Source organism: Genypterus blacodes, unplaced genomic scaffold (assembly GCF_046128005.1).
Source record: "Genypterus blacodes isolate CSIRO-AG114 ecotype Tasmania unplaced genomic scaffold, CSIRO-AGI_Gbla_v1 ptg000030l_1, whole genome shotgun sequence".
NCBI classification, from domain to species: Eukaryota; Metazoa; Chordata; class Actinopteri; order Ophidiiformes; family Ophidiidae; genus Genypterus; species Genypterus blacodes.
In genome coordinates, this window is record NW_027466843.1 from 4,665,001 (window position 1) to 4,678,421 (window position 13,421).

The following is a 13,421-nucleotide window of genomic DNA, read 5'->3' on the forward strand; positions in this document are numbered from 1 at the left end:
TTGCATTCATACCACAGCCCAGATTCCTGTGTATCAGCATGGCTACAGTGACATGCTGCTGACAGCACTTTCTCAGGAAGTATTATGTTATTGCAACATCACTTTGAGCAGGTTCTGCTTTTGCATGCCAACAGTGAAATGTAGTTGAACCAGCGACTCTGTCACTAAGGAGACTCTGTTTACACTTCCCGTTAAATATGCTGACACTGACTTCAATCCAGTTTGTTAGGAGACTGGAATGGTAATATGTTAACTATGAGGTCATGATGGGTGTAGCTTCCTCACACTTGTTGGAATCATAAAAGTGCTGGTTGTTGTGATAGCTGGAAGAATGTCAAACCACTTGAACTTACTGATCTAAGGAGAGTTTATAAGCCCTGATGCTGCATTCTCTTCATGTTAGAAGGGTTGAAAGCTCAGGATGATGTGTCTCTTTGCAATGTAGATGATCGCATGTGAAGGCTATCCATATTCAACACCATCGTCAACTTTTTCTTTTCCGGTTTAAGTGTTATACTCAGTATGAATAGAATTATCATAATATAATAACTATCATATATAGGAAAGAATGTTAATCAGGCGCGAAGCAGCAGTGGAATATCTGCATTTACTAAGGGCTGCTATGTTTAGAAAGGGGTATGATAAAGCGTGGAATATTTCAAGGATTAAATGGGTCTGAAGCAGCGTCACATGGCAGAAAAGTGACTTGTCGCATCTTGGAGCTGCCAGTACATATGTGTATCATGTTTTGTACTCCCACAAATATTGCTTAATTTTAGTGTTGACATTTTGACTGTTTCACAAAAGGGAACCAGGAACCATTTAAGTCTCAGAACTACACAGTACCCTGCAGTGTTTCAGAAGCTGTTGGTTGGAGCTCACAAGACCAAATATTGCTCATTGGTGAGAAAGAAGCTTCCTGGGGTGACTAACCACCAATACTTGCATTTTGCTTGTTTTTGAATAATGGCCTTGCACGGAGCTCACTATCACTCAGCCTTATGGATGCTAATGTGTTAGTATTAAGGTTACTAACACCCACTTTATTGTATCCTTATGTGTTAGCATTTAGTTAGCTATTAATGCAGATAGTGAATGTATTACAATACTGTAAGCTGAGTAAATAATGCTATATCAGCCAGCCTGTCACTAAACATAGTTAATGTTGAGGTGTTAGCCTGGAGCACTGTTTCAGTTGCATGTATGCATTTGGAGTTGAAAATCACCTCTCGCCCTCTATTCATCCTCATCACTCCTCCTTCTTCACTCTACCACGTGGCCTTCACATACACCCTCTTATTTCCCCTGTTACCTAGCAACCCAGCTTTGGCATAGGGCAGCATGTTGCCATGTGAACATGGATGCATATCCACGTTCACATGGCAACATGCTGCCCTATATCCACTAGGGCAGAGGCTTTGCGATGGACCATATTATTGCCAGATCAGAGTGACTGCTTGGCACAGTATGGTGTTCCCAAGGTTCCTTTTCTTCTGAAAACATTAATAAAACATGCATCTTCATTCATAGACAAGGAGACATTTGATTGCAGGTTTCAAGTGTATTTTCACCTCTTTTTAAAGTTGAGTCTTCATCCAACCAACTCTTTTCAAGTCACTTTAGAGCCTTTTAAGTTTCAAGCGTTAATGGATATATAAGTTGGCTTTGTTTCTTACTGGTATTTAAATTTAGAATGTTAGTTTATATGTTACTGCTGGGTCCTCTGCTGAATTATTGACACAGTAAAAATGACTGATCTCTTGCTGTGTGTGTGTGTGTGTGTGTGTGTGTGTGTGTGTGTGTGTGTGTGTGTGTGTGTGTGTGCGTGTGCGTGTGTGTGTGTGTGTGTGCGTGTGCGTGTGTCTCTCTCTCAGGCTTCTTGAGAGAGCAGTGAGGTTGTCTTGGTAACTTCACTCTGATCTTCTCAGACTTAAATCATTATTACAATCAGAGCACGTCTCCATGCTCTCACCAGCATATAAACAAGCCCCGGACACACGCACGCACGCACGCACGCACGCACGCACGCACGCACGCACGCACGCACGCACGCACGCACGCACGCACGCACGCACGCATAGATTTCAGGAAGAATTCAGGTTTCAGAAAAGGCATTTGAGTCCTGATGCAGATGTAACCTTTGAACACGGCTGATCTTACTCCCAAATTTTGGTCGGTTGGCTTGAGTGTTGTCAGACTGAAACATGTCTTAATTTTTGCTTGTGAATAGATCAACATGCAAATTAGAAAATACCATAGTAAAGGCCATTATAGGGCAAATGCTACAAAATAGATAGAAGGCATTTATGAACGAGGAAACATGATGCTTACATTACATTACATTACGATCATTTGGCAGACGCTTTTATCCAAAGCGACTTACATTACATCATATTACCACCCTTCGCAGAGGGGGGAGCAATTGAGGGTTCGGTGCCTTGCTCAGGGGCACCTCAGCAGGGACTCGAACCGGCAACCCTCCGGTTCTTACTGCCTCCCTGCCATCCCCCTTACCAAATGGTAGGGGATGTGCTCAAGCAAATATCTAGTGTGCACAAGTGAATACACGGTTCTCCCGAAATAGTACCTGATGTGCATGAAAAACATGCAAAAAATATATAATTTTTGCCAATGTCACTTTAGAGGCTCTGTAAATAACGCGCTTTGATCTTCTGTTGGTAGCGTTTCTGAATTTGGAATGCATATCCTTAAGTTTTCTATGTGATTTTATTAAGTTTAAGGCTCCACATCCAAGCCTTACATCCACCGAAAGAGAGCATCGATTTGGAAGCATGGGAGAAAGGGGGGCATCTAGTAAAATGGTTATGCTGTTTACAAAGCAGGGCATCAAAAGACACACGTGTCACATGCTTCATCATCTTAGAGATCACCATCTCAACCAACCCTGCATGGCAAAACTAGTAGCTGCCGGTCATTTAATCTGAGGAAAAAAGTCACACTTTTATAGCGAGACAGATTTTCTGAATCCCCTCAACTGGCTCCCGGCATTGTGAATGACCAAATGTACGGTAAGAGTTGGATTGCAGACTAGCCTGTTAACCAAGAACATGCCCTTTAGACTGAAGTCTCTCTTTCTCTCTCTCTCTCTCTCTCTCTCTCTCTCTCTCTCTCTCTCTCTCTCTCTCTCTCTCTCTCTCTTTAATATCCTGTTTCAACACGGGTACCAATCAACATATCAGTCTCATCCCGCATCCTACCATCACTCATGAGAGAACATCAGTGCTAACAGTTGCAGTTGCTTCAGATCCAGTGGGACAAAACAAGGCCATGACAATGTAACACTTCATTAAATCAACTGTAAAAAGTGAACATGATAAGACTTAAACAGGGTTGTTGTATTGGATCACATTATGTTGTACGGCTGTGATTTTGTTCATCCAATAAAAAAACCCCACAATGCTCAGAGAAACACTGAGATAAAGAACTTTGAGGTCCCACCTAGCAACAGTTAAAATGCCTGGATAAACAGAGGATGGGCGAGCAGGGTGGAGGCTGAGTCCAAGAGTTTGGGGTGCTGACATCACCTTGATAGAACAGGATCCCTTGTCTGCAGCAGCAGCATGACTCAACACTCCGTGGAGTTACATCATCAGTGGATGAGGATCAAACTTTACACACAGGTCCCGAGAGCAAACATAGGAAGGGGAAGTGGAGATCTTGGAATGATGAACAATTCATCAGGATTTTTCGCAAACAGACATGACATATCGGTACAAGTTGTTGATCAGCACCAATGAGTCAGTTATCACTTGGCCACCTGTTCACTTTCTGGCCTCAGTGTTGTTTTGGAACAAAAACTTCTCATATGCTGGAGTTTCAACACACTCTTCAGAGAAAATAATGTCATCTGAGTCAACTTTACTCTATTACATCCCACATTACTGGGATTTACTTTCATTAAATCTTTGTCACACAATACAACTTTGTTGCGTTAGTTTATAATTCAAAGGTTCATAACAATGACTAGGAACCTTTTAGTCCATAAAGCTTATTACCTACATTGAAAAGTGTATCTTCAGGTTTTAGAGTTCTTGCCATCCTTCCTGGCAGGCATCGGTTCATTTCAGTAAATAAACCTTACCATCATGCTACAGTGTTACTGAGCCAATGTTTGTTAACTTGTATTTGCCATTAGTATAAAATGTTTTTTGTTCTGAAATTAAACAATGGTTTAATTTGTTCTACTGCAGTGTGCAGCTGTGCAGGTAATGTAGAGGATCCTTATCTAGTGACAAATCCAATAATGAGCATAGCCTCGCTGAAAAAACCAAGACAAACATGAGGAAAGAAGCAGCAATATTGAAAGAGAAAGAGGGAGAGTTTTAGCCCTCCACTTTATAGCTCTGCTTCTCATTTGTAGAGCAAACATGGTTTCGGTCGAAGGAAACTTCAAAGTGCTGCGTGCGGTCTGAGATAAAGGCATCAAAAGGGGAAAGTCTTTCAGATGGAGGCTCTTCTCTTCTTCTGACTTTTAATAAACACACATTGTCATGAATGTTGATTGCCGTGACATGTTTGAGAGTGCTCACAGGCAAGCAGTCCCTGTTGATTCAACTGCACTGAACCGAGAACACACAAGACAAGAACAAGTGTCAACAAACGCTAGAGTTTTCATGTGTATATGTGTGTGTGGTCATGTTTATCCATCAAGAGCTTTAAATGATTCAGGGTTTGACAAATGGACAAACAAAATGTAAAGGATGTGTCAAGGTAAGATAAGGAAGGGAGGGTCACCAGTCACTATGTTTACATTCAGACTTTAGGACATAGTGGGATTTAATATCAACATTGTGCTCTTCTGTATTCAAACTTCAGACCCGAGTACATCATGTTTCAGAGGTGCTACATGTTGGAGTTTCCATTGAAAGAGCAGTGTCTGCCGTTATCTGGGATTCAGACTTGAGACATAAGTCATTTATGAGATTTCTAAAGAAATAAACTATTTCCTATAATATACAAGTAAGACGTATATCCCTGTAGACTCAAATGATGGGGCCACCCCTGAGTGTGGGGGCTACATCCTCAAGTGGACGCATGTGTGATTGGTTGATAAGTTTTAGGGTTAGGCTCCGGTCTGCAGACATATGTTATTTCAACATACATGCAGGATCCACTTGACTGCTACAAACAGGGACGTCACCTGATATACTTTTCTACTGATAACAGAGGGCAGCGATGGATAATAACATTTGCTGGTTTGAATTAAACGTTTGAGAAGACGGGGTAAGCCGATGCAAAATGCTGCAGGGTTCCAAACATTTTATAATTGTTATAATAGTTAGTGCTGTCAGCTCACAGCATGGGTGTGGTTTTGAATGAGGTTTTCTCCACGTGGTGCGATGTCCTCCCAACTCCAAGGGCATTCAGGTTTGGTGAGATGAAAATTGCCTGACCAGGAGAAAGACTTCTCTGCTGGGACAGGCTCCAGCCTCCCACAGATCTACACAGGATGAGTGGTAAAGGGTGGTTGGATGGATGAATGGAAGACAAAATATGCACAACCAAAACAATGTTTGTTCAATTCGAAAACTCATCACCTCATGAAGTGCCTTCATTTCTCAAGTCGCCTGTATGTGTGGATACATTAATTTGCCTGCACACTGACACTGGCTGGAATGCTTTTATTGATTGACAGGACATCGAGGCAGTATTCTTCAGGTGCCAAGGAAAAGGACAAAAGGAAGAGGAGGGAAAAATGCACTCAGATTAGAAGCACTTTCCATTTCCTATGTTGTTAAATGCTAATATGTAATCAGTGATAATAGGTGCTCATGGTTAGATAACCCACTCACTGATGTGAGTAGGGTCCTTAGAAAGGTGCATGATCATGGCTGTCGGATGAGAAGTGTTGGGGGAACATGTTATGAGGGTACACAAGCAAACTTCAATGTCTTTGTTTTTAACCTTTATTTCCACTACCACGTCTAATTCCACACACAGCCTGTTCAATCTATAGCCAAATACCTGGGTATGAGTGTGATCATATATAGACAGGTGCATGTCATGAAATGTGGGATGAGTGCATCTGTAAATATGTGCAGCAGACTCCTTATTCATACGTTAGATCGACAACCGCAGCAGCACTTCCAACTTCCAACTGAGCTGCTGCCCTGTACATCTGCTTATACAATCTCACTTCCATGTTTTGTGTGTGTATGTATGTGCATATGTGCTTCAGAGACCCATACCTGAAAGAACAAAGCTGGGCTGAACAATAAAAGGACAGTAGAAAACACTCACACACGCATACATACAATCCTCACACTGCTTCTGTTGTTTTGATATTAATGTTGTTTAAAAGAGACCATTAACTGGAAGTTGCATGAGAGAGAGAGAGAGAGAGAGAGAGAGAGAGAGAGAGAGAGAGAGAGAGAGAGAGAGAGAGAGAGAGAGAGAGAGAGAAAAGCATGTCAGGATGTGACAGGCTTTTGAATAGAGGGAGGGGTTGTACAGGGCAGATTGCATCATCAGAGGACGGATTTCTGTCTCACTGGGTGCTTGTCGGCCCTCGGCCATGTAAACAGGAAACCAAAGCAGACTTAGGGGAAGGGGGAGGGCATTTTCATCATCTGAGAACTTCCCCAGACAACGTTGGAAAGGGGGAAGGGATAGAAAAAAATAGGAATCCATTTTTTTCAATGGAAAGAAAGAATTTGCCAAATTCTGGGATTTCATGTCCAGGCAGAGACCAGTGGCTGTTTTCAACGTCTATCAATATTTCTTATATAATAATGAAGCTTATGGTTTCACAACATGATTTCTGTTGTTTCTATGTTTTCTAGGATAGTTCAAAAACTACAAAGTGGAAAAGGAGGAACAGATTGTTTTTTTTTACGTGGATAGCACCAACATCTGGCCATTTCTAAAGCACTAACGGAAATAACTCATTACTCCCCCAGACCTTACCTAGAATCCATAAGGCTCCAACAAGATGGACGATTTTCAGCTATCACATCCAAAAGCCAGATAGATAGATAGATAGATAGATAGATAGATAGATAGATAGATAGATAGATAGATAGATAGATAGATAGATAATGCATATAAATGCCGCGCTTCATTTCCTTGCCTCATACTGTGCTATAAGGTGTCACATATACTTGATGGAACCCTATTGAGTACTGAGCACACGCAACAATTCTGAATGTTGTGCAATTTAGGGAGTTGGGGAATGGGAGAAGACAGCAGATGGCATGCATTTGGAGGGCATGCCAAAACAATCAAAGATAACCAGCTGACAAAGGTGGAGACAGGCTGGAAAGAGTGCATACTTAATTTACTTTAATTTTAATTAGAAACAATCAGCATGTTTTCAAGTATGATAAAATGTTGATTATTTCTATATGTCTTTATATTATATATTATTTCATACCTATATATTATTTCTGTACTCACTTACTTTTATGCTGCAGCAAAGAGGACAACGTCCTCATAGTGTGACTATGAGGGCAAAAGTTAAATGTCTGAGAAGAGACTTTCTTGTAAAAATGATACAAGCCTGTTTTAGTCTTTCACTGATTGAATTTTAGAGGTCACTTCCTCTCAACATAAACACTGTTTTCGACAAAGACTCTACAGGATTGAGACGTCATTGAGACTTCCACTCTCACTCAGCGTGTGACTGTTCATAGTTGGCTGTAACCACAGCGCCCCCTGCAGTACCAGCAATGATTTGCAGCTGAGCCTTGAGGCGTTTTAACAGCCACCTGTGTTTGCCTATGTACCGGCAGCCAGTCATCTCAAAAGCAGGCAGATTGACAGTTGAAGACTTGTTGAAGACACACTCTGCAGGAGGCCTTTCTAGAAGCTGACTCACTCACTCACTCACTCACTCACTCACTCACTCACTCACTCAGTTTATTTTATATATGGTTACATTCTAGATAGATAGTGAGTCATAAATGGTGTTCATTTATATAATTGAATTATTTTATACTTATGGCTCATTTATGGAGCCTTACTCCAGGGTGAGCACTGGGACAAAGTCTTCTTCAGTAAAGACTTTCCAAAGAAGCTTTTCTTTTGACTTGGTCTTTCTGGAACCAATTTAATAAGCTCCAATAGGACCCAGACAGTCAGAGCCATGCAGGCCGAGTGGTGTTTGGATTGAAGGAAAGCGGAAAAACAAAGGAGTCCCTGGACAGATGAGGAGGAAGACACTGAAGCTAAGCAAGGGCAGAGTCTAATTTTGTAGAGGTGAGTCTGTCTGTCTGTGCGTGGGGTCATGAATATTTAAACGTCATTCGTGCAGTGCTGTCAATGGAACACATGAACTTTTAATGAGCATTGAGATTAAATGGGACATTTTATGTCCTTTAATGGTTCATCAAGTGCAGTTTGAATGTTGGGTGAAAATCAAGAGTCACTTTATTTTCCTGCAAGCTGACTGCACAGAGCCTCACTCTCTTTTTCTCTAAATTGCATTTAACCAGCTGATGTTTACTATCCCTCATCAGACTAGAATAACCCAACAAAAACTGTTAGAAATGCATTTGTCACTGAGCAAACTTGTATTTTGTTACAGAATGATGTCAACAGAAACTGGTTGAAAATAATTAATTCCAGCAGAAGCATTGAAAAAAAGCCAGTGAATCACATTCTTCCAAAGAAAAATAATCTTGCTGGTATGTCTGTTGTCTTGGCTCTTCTCTTCCCTTTTTCCTCATGGATCATTTCATTATTATGCACACATAATTTCTTCATGAATACACAGACTGTTGATCTTTTTAATCATTGTAATGTAATGAAATATTATGTAATGGAGCTCCAGCTAAAGTATACTATATACGTATATCTCTATGTATAAATATACCTTGTCATGGCACTGTGAAATGCTTTATATCAAATGACTCATGGTAATGGTTAGATTATAATTTGGAGAGTTAAAGGGATTCATAATCTAGAGGATTCCCCTGTTTTTGGAAAACTATCCTGAACAAATTCAAGTCAATACTCTGTCTCTCTTTTGGCTGCCAGCACAGTTAATTGATGAGTAAGACAAAAACCCATTTCGGAAATGAGATGGAATGAGAGAACAGCCCAGCAAGCATAATGAGTCTGTGTGAAGTTCAGGACCATTACAGCTGCAGAACAACAGGGTTCATTAACTGCTGCGATTGGCTTTCTAAGGGCCTGTGGTCACTGCTTGATTGCTACAGAACGTTGAGCAGAGCTTTTTATTCCATGAAAGAAAGTTCATTCCATCTTGCCGCTCCGAAGGAAAAACAGAGCAACTACCTGACCACAACCCCTGGCACAAAAGGATCAGTTCACTAGTTTATCCACCTGTGTCTTCAACCTTTACTTAGTTTCTTTACTCTGGAACTTTAGTATCACATCACATCTGTCTACAACAAGCCTTTCTCGACAACCACTTGGAGCCTATTCCAACATCCTTTAAGTGAGAGTAAAATAGATTTTGGACAGGCCACCTATGTATCACAAATAAAGAAAGAAAACACTTAGATACTGGGCCAGTTTTTGAGTATATTTAACCTTAATGTCTTTGGATTGTGGAATAATTTTGATCTGTTTCTTGTAAAAAATAACCTATGTTCAGGAACTAAACCATCCATCCATTCATCCTTTATCCACTCCTTTTTTGAGTCCAGGTCAATGTCCTTCTCCCTGGTTACATCCCCCATCCTATTCTGGGGATCCCAAGAAATTCCCATTTCAGATACATAATCCCTCCATTATATTGTGGGTCTCTCCCGTGGTCTCCCCACATTTGGATGTGTCTGGAAAACTTTCCAGGGAGGCGTCCTGATTAGATGCCAGAATCACCTCTTTTTAACAAGAAAGGGCATCAGTTCAACTTTGTGCAGGGGTCCCTTTGAGCTCAGCCTAAACAGTGAAGAGGCTGAGCTCTATATATGTATTTATATTTCTCTATCCCAAAGGTACCTCAAAGGTTCAGGTAGCACCTGAACACGTTCAAAGAAATCCCATAAAGTAATACAATTATATAATATCTAAAAGGTTTGGATGCAGACTACTGAGTGTTTTTGTCTCCCTCACAGAGAGACGACTGCTGGAGAATTAGAGGACATAATCAGTTTTGTTAATTCCATTACAGTTAATGGAGCGTAAACATCCAATGTTCTCTGCAACTGATGTTTTATAATGAAATTAAGTAATGAATAATGAATTAAGTAAAAGCTTTACCACTGCAGAACTTTTTGAACAAATCAATGTATGATTTCATGGCATGTTCCAAAATAAAATGTGTAGCATTAGACACATAGATATAGTACTTATCCCGATGCGAACCTGTAGTTATACAGTGGCCATATTACACAAGTTACAAAAACCAACAAACAAATTAGGACCCTCACATGAAGGTAAGCAACCAAGCTCAAACCTAGCAATGACTATTGAGGCTTATTTTTAGAAAGTAGCCTGATGAGTGTGGCAAAAGTCCTATAGACACATGTATCTCATAATCAATCCTCCCAGGTTTCACTTGTTTTTGTGATTTCTGCAATTGTTTGCAGTCCACTGTATTGAGGATCACTGTGCATCTCTGCACCTTTATCAATCCTTTGGCTAGGACATCTTGCTCTGTTACAATAAGTTCCCTGTCAGACAAATTCTTCACCCATCTGTTGTCTGATTTATACAGCAAGGAATTAAGTTCCTTTCTCCTCCAGGTAACTTCTTCTTCTTTGCTAGTATTAATTATAGTTATGCCTTATAGTTATGCCTTTATTATTGTGGCTTTTATTGTCTTTAAACTGTTTGTGCGTGTATCTTCAGCACACGGGTCCTGAGAAACGCAATTTGGACTAGAGGAAAAATGTCTTCAAGATTTTACAACCAACTCCAATTGACTGAGAGCTAACTGTCCTTGGTTAAGAGTTTTCACACTCCTTTGCATCATTTTGTTTGTTTGTTTGTTTTGCTATTTGTTTTTATTGAATCAGACATTTTACATGACATAGGAAAGTTGTATTATTAATACTATTGTTGTTGTTAAACTTTATACGTACACCCTAAGGCAGAATACAAGTAGATTGAAATTGCAATGATCTCATAGACTAATACAGTTTTTACAGGATGATGTCATACAGCAATGTAGGCTAGTACAAATCGCATCATAGGCTGTGGTAAAGAGAAGGAGAGAAGAGAGAAACAGAGAAAAAAAGCAAAGAGAGGACATCCCACCAACCCAACCCAACCCTGCAGTCACACAACCCCGTCCTGGCCCGCCTGGGACGTAAAATAAAATGAAAAAATAAAAAGGAACTGTTCAGTGTTCTGGTAATCAGTCACTGGTCTGGCAAAGCCTGTAGATCTGTGAAGTAAGAGAGAAATGGTTGCCATCTCTGTTAGAACTAATCAGTGTGGCCCCCCATAGTGAACTTGATTTTCTCGAGTTTAAGAAAATACATTGTATCCTTCAGCCATTGTGAAATAGAGGGAGGGGTAGGGATTTCCAATGCAGGAGCAGGCGGCGTCTAGCAAGCAAAGAGGTGAACATGCCCATATCCTTTTGTGAGGTGTTAAATTGGAATGAGTCAGATGGGGTGCCAAAGATGGCAATATGAAGGGAGCTTGCATTGAGTTTTTCTGCTTCCTCACATGTAATTCGGATCATGTTTTTGCAAAATTAATTTGTATTGAAAAATGGACAGAGTGCATGGTTGCTTTTATGTTTAACATATACGAATAATGATCAGATCCTGGTGAGTTCATAGCATGAATGGTTTGCATGGCCCACCAGGGTCTTTCCTGTCATACATAAAGAAGTCCGGGCCAATTTGTTTCACTATAATAATCAAATGATAATCCCTCATATTTATAAAATTAATCATTGATTTTAATTGATTATTAATATTATTGATAAAATATACAATAGTAAGCTGGTCTTGGTTAGATGAAAATGTGACAATCATGAGCAGAAGAATAGCACAGCAAAGTGGCAATGAATACAATGACGGGAAAAAACTGTATACCAAAAACAACTTAATTATTGCAGCATCAATATTTCTGAAAAAGCAATGGGATATTCCACAACAGTCCCACTCACATACAGCCGTTCAGTCCCATTGATTCGCCAATCTTATGTCGTCCTCTAGTGGACAAGCATATTTACTTCAATTGAGGTTATTCTGAGCTGATAATGATTTTACACTCAATATTTCCAGTATGATAATACATCTGAGGCTAGACACCACTTTACCTCTGTCCCCTATGCTGAAAAAGACATTAAATGTTTATCTGAAGTTTATTTAGGCAAAGGAAACATATTAAAGCACATTTCGTACCCAAGGCAACTCACAATGTTTTACACACATTTCATCAAAGGCAATGTACATCACATATCCTTGTTCACTTCATTGTGTTTTTTTTTGCTTTTTGTTTTCATTGAAGCAAACCTTTTACATGACATTGCGCATACAATTGTAGGATATTTTGAGGATAATGTTTATACAAAAAGAGAGAAATAGAGAGAAAGAAGGAAGGTTGTATTATTAATACTATTGTTGTTGTTAAACTTTATACGTAGGCCCTGAGGCAGAATACAAGTAGATTGAATGATCTCATAGGGTACGTAGAGTTTTTACAGGATGATGTCAAACAGCAATGTAGGCTAGTACAAATCGCATCATAGGCTGTGGTGAAGGAAAGGAGAGAAGAGGGAAACAGAGAAAAAAATAAGGGAGGACATCCCGCCCCCGCAGTCACACAACCCTGTCATGGCCCGCCTGGGATGTAAAAGAAAATGGAAGATTAAAAAGGAACTGTTCAGTGTTCTGGTAATCAGTCACTGGTCTGGCATAGGTCTCTTCGCTATCTTTGTCTTTTCTTTGTTGTCTTGTTTTCTTGCTTCCCTCTGTATGAAAAAGAACAGAACTCCAAAATTGTGCCATTGTGCATCTGACATGACTGGATGCTCAGTCATGTCAGATGCTTTCTTAAAAAAAGAAGAAGATATAAGCAGCATGCTTCACTTTGCTTTTGGTAGCAGACTAGCCCCTGATGATCTAAGAGTCCCTGTAGTTTAATACTGGATCTGGATGTATATGTAGGACCACCCATTGGGTACCCATTGAGTGATTTAAAAAAATAAAAAAAACTATACAGACAGGCGCGTTGCCATCCAAGTGACCACTGTTGTGGGACTTGTGCGTCAACCTTTGATTCTGGTATATTTCAAATTGTTGTTAAGATGTTGTGGCGTCACTGTAGTTAGTTCCAAATCATCTTTTGTGTGAGTTTTTCACGAGTCCATTTCTGATTAGAGCGAGTTTGCGCGCCAACAAAACCAGAACACTATAGACGAGCGCCTGAACAAGTCAACCAATCACAGACAGGGAAGAACTGAAGTAAATTTGCATGAAGTCTGCATATATGGCACCGTGGCTAAAGTGAAAGTACAGTTGAAACCGGTTCTT